At 46.5% G+C, this 7,283-nt stretch overlaps 1 pseudogene; it reads right to left on the bottom strand.

The window, feature by feature from the left end:
* Positions 1-219: 219 nt before the first annotated feature.
* Positions 220-1,095, bottom strand: LOC128843828 (olfactory receptor 51L1-like; annotated as a pseudogene).
* Positions 1,096-7,283: the final 6,188 nt, after the last annotated feature.

The following is a 7,283-nucleotide window of genomic DNA, read 5'->3' on the forward strand; positions in this document are numbered from 1 at the left end:
CAAGCTTGGCAGCTGGGGTGGGGTAGGCTGGGGTGATATCTAAGAAAACCACATTTGGGCCTTAGGTTTATGCTCTGGAGTGGGGAAGGGAAGATGCCAGGAACCTGGCTGTGTCCTAACAAACTCCCCCCAGTAACAGCCAATCCGCTGGGACAGCCCTGCAGAATTCCCTGGATCTCTGTGGGGCACGAGGCAGCTGATCCAGGGAGCCACGCCCCACTAGAAGGGGTTTGCTGATTGGACTCTTCTCCGATGAATAATTCCCAGAATCCTCCGACGGATCTGCTTGGTTTTCAAGCTGTCGATGATGGGGTTCAGGACGTGGTGGGGAAGAGGGGCACTAGCAGGTAGGCATCGGCCAGGAGCGTGTGCGTGAGGTGGGACAGGTGCCTCCCAAACCTGTGTAGGATGGACAACCCAACGAGTGGACTGTAGATGGTGCAGCAGGTGTGAGAGATGCAGGTGCTGAATGCCTTGACGTGCTCTTCCCAGGAGGCAGTGCTCAGGACGGCCTTCAGGATCATGACATATGATGGGTGGATGGACAAGGAATCCAATCCCTTGGTCAGTACCGTGGCAGTCAGACCGTACAAGTTGACCTGTTGACCTGTTTTGTCCCCATGGGCCAACCTCCGCACATCCGAGTGCAGGCAGAAGGGAAGCCTTTTAATGAGGAAGACAACTGGCAGCATCACACAGACTGCCCGCAATAGAATCGCCGCCCCTGCCTTTGTGCTCCTGGCATTTGTCAAGAGCATATCTCGGAGGGTTGCATATGGCCACAAAGCAGTCAAACGCCATGGCGACCCAGGACCCCAGACTCCGCGGTGGAGAAGGCTGGATGAAGTACATCTGGGTAACACAGGCATTGAAATGGATGGAGCTGGAATCCAACTAGAAGATGCTCAGCATGGTGGGCAAGGTGGAGACAGATAAGCCCAAGTCTGCCAATGCCAGCGTCGAAAGGAAATAGAACATTGAGATGAGGAGACTGTGGTCCAGCCATATGACAGAGAGCATGATGTAGTTCACTGAGCCCAGAGGGAAAGCCATCCAATAATAGACATGCTGCAGCCCTGGAATTCCTGTGAGGATTCAGGCCAAGTGGCTGAAGCCAGTCTGACGCATCGCTGATGTCTCATGCATTCAGTGTCCTCTGTAGGTCCAAATAACACCTGTAATAACAGCAGCATTATCCATTTGTAGGTCATCTACCAAAATACTACATTAAAAGAACATTATTAAGGTTACAAAGTCAAGCACTTAAAAGTTAGGGCATGACAGAATTAAGACTGCCTGCCAGCCCTCTTTGTGTGTATCCCTCATGAGACAGTTTGTTATTACAGGCCACGTAGAATTTAGCCACAGGACCTCTGCCTCATTCAGTGCATAGCGTGGACCGTGTGGCCTCTGGCTTTATTCAAACCCTGTACTGAAGGCAGAGGAATTAATTTGTTTTCCAATTATTATGTCCATTGTAGAGATTGGGGAAATGAGGCACAGGGAGATCAAGGTAAAAAGTGTCCCCTACTTCAGCATGGCCAAGCTGAGACGCCAGGACTGGAATCTTCAGAGTACTTAGCGTTAGCAGCGCTTCGTATGTTCAAAACACAGTCCCCAGTGGCACCAGTGAGTGTTCAGTGCCTCTGCACCCAGGATATGAGGATCACACAATTAGTGACACGTTCGGTTTAAGTGACTTGCCCAGTATCACATAGTCAGTCTGTGGCAGAGGCAGGGATCCGATCCAATTCTCCAGGGCAGCACTCAATAGCCTTCACCCTGAGACCATCCTCTCTCTTCCAGTGTACGTTGCTCTCACAAACTGTGCCTCAGCCTGATTGACGTTTACCCAGATCACCAAAAATAAACATGGATTCTCCCAGTTCTGCCCTCAGATGCGGTTGTGAGACTCCCTTTGGGGATAGCGAAGTTGCCCCAGTCAAAGTCAAAGCAGAATTTGGTCAAACGGGAGTGGCACTAGGTAACTGGCAATGCTCAGATGCCGTGGGGATGGGTGCCAGACAGAAAGAAAGGAAGGAAGGAAAAAAGAAAAAAAAAAAGAATGGTCAGAAGACAAAATGCAGTTAAACCAGAGAGAACTTACTACTGCAGGATCAGAAATAATGTGATTATTTTTGTATCTTGATTGATTTTTTATTTGGAACAAAGTTATATAAAATGTTTTAGTAGCTCTGTCATCTCCCTTCAAAGCCCGCAAGCCCATTCCCCAAACCTACACTGATGGGAGGAAAAACGGAGTTGTGTTTCTAAATTGCCAATAAAAGATCAAAGGGAAGGAAAAAATTCGGAATCGCAGCCATCAGCAAACACTGCGGCGTTGTCATGACGGTCTGAAATGTCAGCAATAAAAACTGACAGTGGCAGAGTCAGTTTAACATGTAAATGGTCTGAGAAGAGCCTGCCATATTTTTATGCAGAGCAAGGAGTGGGGATCACTTCTTATGTACATTTACAGGACAACAGATGCTAAATAGGGTTGATGTCCAGAGGAAAAATCCAAACCGACCTGGGAATGCTATAAATGTGGTTAATGCAGATAGGCTCCAAAGCATCTTCGTCAATCTCCCAGAGTCTGTTCAGTCGGTTTGGCCAGCTGGCAAAGTGGAACACTTCCCCACTCTTTCCAGGGCAAGAGAGCTCATATTAACATGAGCTAGCACAAATTGTACTTCGCTGGGGGTTTCCATACATCCACAGAGCCAAATTCTCAGCTCCCTTTGTTCAGTTTGTGAGTCAAGTGTGCTTTGCCTGGGTGGTTAGAAAGTCAAAACTGAGTAAGAACGTCAAGATGTGGCTGGAGCAGACAGTAGCAAATGCCTGTTGGCTATGAACTTTGAGGAGACTCACTGCATGGCATGAAAGGTTATGAGGTGTAGGGAAGAGCTTGCTTTGTCCTCACCCACGACTGTTTCACATTTGGGGACAATATATACCTTCAAGTCAGCGGCACTGCTATGGGTACCCGCATGGCCCCACAGTATGCCAACATTTTTATGGCTGACTTAGAACAACGCTTCCTTAGCTCTCGTCCCCTAACGCCCCTACTTTACTTGCGCTACATTGATGACATCTTCATCATCTGGACCCATGGAAAAGAAGCCCTTGAGGAATTCCACCATGATTTCAATAATTTCCATCCCACCATCAACCTCAGCCTAGATCAATCCACACAAGCGGTCCATTTCCTGGACACTACTGTGCTAATAAGCAATGGTCACATAAATACCACCCTATCCCGGAAACCTACTGACCGCTATACTTACCTACATGCCTCCAGCTTCCATCACGATCCATTGTCTACAGCCAAGCTCTGAGATATAACCGCATTTGCTCCAATCCCTCAGACATAGACAAGCACCTACAAGATCTCTATCAAGCATTCTTAAAACTACAATACCCACCTGGGGAAGTGAAAAAACAGATTGACAGAGCCAGACGAGTACCCAGAAGTCACCTCCTACAAGACAGGCCCAACAAAGAAAATAACAGAACACCACTAGCTGTCACCTTCAGCCCCCAACTAAAACCTCTCCAGCGCATCATCAGAGATCTACAACCTATCCTGAAAGATGATCCTTTACTCTCACAGATCTTAGGAGACAGACCTGTCCTCACTTACAGACAACCCCCCAACCTAAAGCAAATACTCACTAGCAACCACACATCACTGAACAAAAACATTGACCCAGGAACCTATCCTTGTAACAAAGCCCGATGCCAACTCTGTCCACATATCTATTCAAGTGACATCATCATAGGACCTAATTACATCAGCCATACCATTAGGGGCTCGTTCACCTGCACATCTACCAATGTGATATATGCCATCATGTGCCAGCAATGCCCCTCTGCCATGTACATTGGCCAAACCGGACAGTCTCTACGCAAAAGAATTAATGGAACACAAATCTGACATCAGGAATCATAATACTCAAAAACCAGTGGGAGAACACTTTAACCTGTCTGGTCATTCAGTGACAGACCTGCGGGTGGCTATATTACAACAGAAAAACTTCAAAAACAGACTCCAAGGAGAGACTGCTGAGCTGGAATTGATATGCAAACTAGATACAATCAACTCAGGATTGAATAAGGACTGGGAATGGCTGAGCCATTACAAACATTGAATCTATCTCCCCTCGTAAGTATTCTCACACTTCTTATCAAACTGTCTGTACTGGGCTAGCTTGATTATCACTTCAAAAGTTTTTTTCTCTTACTTAATTGGCCTCTCAGAGTTGGTAAGACAACTCCCACCTGTTCATGCTCTCTGTATGTGTGTATATATATCTCCTCAATATATGTTCCACTCTATATGCATCCGGAGAAGTGGGCTGTAGCCCACGAAAGCTTATGCTCTAATAAATTTGTTAGTCTCTAAGGTGCCACAAGTACTCCTGTTCTTTTTGCGGATACAGACTAACACGGCTGCTACTCTGAAATAGTAACAGAGAGTTCTGTGGCACCTTTAAGACTAACAGATGTATTGGAGCATAAGCTTTCATGGCTGAATGCCCACTTGGTCGGATGGGCATTCACCCACGAAAGCTTATGCTCCAATACATGTGTTACTCTTAAAGGTGCCACAGGACTCTCTGTTGCTTTTTACAGATCCAGACTAACACGGCTACCCCTCTGATACTTGTTTCAATAGTATGTCTGTCCAAAGCTTGCAAATCGCTCAGTAATAAAGCAGAACAGTTTAAAGCGCTGTTGCCACGATGGGATTAATCAAAGTGACAAACGCTGCCCAGAGCCCTTCTAGCACCATGAGCGACAATTCCCATGGGATCATTTGAACACAGGCTTCCCCGAACAAGCCAACATGGATTTTCAGTGACACTAAGAAAAAGCTCTGTCTGCAATTGAAGTGACTGGAGTCAGAGAGAGGAGAACTTTGGTAACCGACAAGAGAGACTGTTCGTAACTTTCAAACAGGAGGAAACAGAACCATTGTGAAATCAGTATCATTAGTGATTGTGTATATGTGCCATACATATCATTGGATATAGGAACAATGAGCTTATTGATCAGACCCCGGGGAGTTTTTTCAGCCCAAACCTATATATATATAGGAACAAAATGAATATTTGGTGAAATTGACTTTCTGTCTCAGCACTTTTCTGACAGGTCATCTCACTTCTGCAGCAGACACGTCTCACTTTGAACCAGTCCCTTTAATACATTACCCATACAGTAGGTGGGACGTGGGACTTCCTATCTATTTCGTTGCACTGTACATGGCAAAGCCAGCACTTACCCCAAATCACAGCAGAGGAGACAAGCCAGATGCCTCATGAAAGAAGAGGCACAAAAGAAGACCCCAGACACAAGCAATCTGCCTGAATCTCATCCTGGCCAGAAGGAATGCATGGAGAGCCTTTATTATATCACAGCCATATCAAACCCAATGGGTTCATTTCACCAGCAGGGGATCTCAGCTTGAGGTCACAGTTTCTCAGTGGAAATCTGTCCAAGGCTGGGAACACGAGGGCTGGGTAGTGGATTGCACCCTGGTGGGGAACAAATATTTGATAAGGGGCTCTTCACTCGAGCAGACAAAGGCATAACAAGATCCAATGGCTGGAAGGTGAAACTGGTCAAATTTGGACTGGCAATAAGGTGTCCATTTTTCATAGTGAGATAATTAACCATGGGAACAATGTATCAAGTGGATTCACTGGCAATTTTAAAATCAAGGCTGGATTTTTTTCTAAAATATCTGCTCTAGTTCGAAATAGAATTAATTCAGGAAAGGTTTATGGATACAGGAGGTCAGACACCAAATGATCACAATGATACCTTCTGGCCTTAGAGTCTATGAATCTATGAATATCTCTCTATAGACTGGAGAGATGTAGATGGGTCCCAAATATGGTGATTCGGGGGCAATTCAGACTTGGGTCTCTTAGAAATGGGAAAAATGGGAAAAATTCTGGATTTGGTTCTGGAAAGAGGTAGCGTTAGAGGAGGAATCCAAGGCTGATTCAAAGGTGTGTCTCAGGATGGTGTCCCCACCAGGGCAGGAGCAGTCAGCACACCCAATGCAAGAGGAAGATGCTTCGTTTGGGGGAAGGGGGAGCTGTATTGCGTTGGGGATTCATGGATTAAAGATCCATCCTTAGGGAACACTGAACCACTGCTCTCTAACTCTTGATGTCTGGAGGCTCCTCACTGACATAGGAAGAAGTTTGATGCTGACATTAACCTCAGTGGCTTCTCAAGAGCTTAAATTGTGATGTCCTGGTCAGCCATTGCCAAGGCAAGATATTGCACAGGCACTAGGGGGCTGTTTCCTGGTAGGGGACAGGGTCCCCCACGTCCAAGGTGTTGCCTGGGAGATAGTGCATTTCCTTTGCCTCCCCCTGGAAATTTAATCCTTCCTTCTAGGGAAGTCCTAGACTATTTTTTTGGTGGGATAAGGGACATTGCACCATCTGCAGGTGAAATTCTGTCCTTGGTCAAATTTCTGGCCTTTTTAAGGCCAGAGGGACCAGTGGACTAGCCTGACCTCCTGCATAATGTGACGAAGTGGGGTTTTCTCTCTTGTTATGTTGCATGTGAGTCTTACTGTCTTATATGAATACTGCGTGTACCTCAGTTTCCCTGTGTACTGCACCAATGCCTAGGTGGTGGGAATATGAGTGCCCCCACCCCACCCCTTCTCCCCATGTTAATGGGTAGATAGTAGACAGAGATATTTGGAGAAAGGTGACTGTGGGGAGACACAAACACTTTCTGCAGGCACACTGGGCTATTGCTAAGGGATCAGAGATCAGTAATTCTCATCAGTAACTATCATCATACTGTGCAGCACCTTTCATTGAAGGATCTTCAAAACACCTAGGAAAGGAAAGTGACTATGAACATATACCCATTATACTGAGAGGTAAACTGAGGGAAAGGGAGATGTGACTTGGTGAAGGTCACACAGAGAATGACAGACAGAACCCAGGAGTCCTGACTTCCCTGCTGTAACTACGGTCTCTCCATTAGTAACAAGAAGGAAATGGATTCATGGTGTAGCAGGGATTGTTCATTAGGTGGGTGTGACGGACTTGCCCAGGATGCAACCTGGAACGGGGGTACCGCTGAGCCCTCTGGCATACCAACCTGGGCTCCCTCTCACACTATGAGGCTGTGACAAGCAGCAATCCTCTCTGGGTTCTGCACTTCCACAGCCAGACACACCAGGGACGCACCCAGCTGCAGTTACATGAATGCTTTCACTAGGGAATCATGAACCAACAGTAGAGAGG

Source organism: Malaclemys terrapin, chromosome 1 (genome assembly GCF_027887155.1).
Source record: "Malaclemys terrapin pileata isolate rMalTer1 chromosome 1, rMalTer1.hap1, whole genome shotgun sequence".
In the NCBI taxonomy this organism is placed as follows: domain Eukaryota; kingdom Metazoa; phylum Chordata; order Testudines; family Emydidae; genus Malaclemys; species Malaclemys terrapin.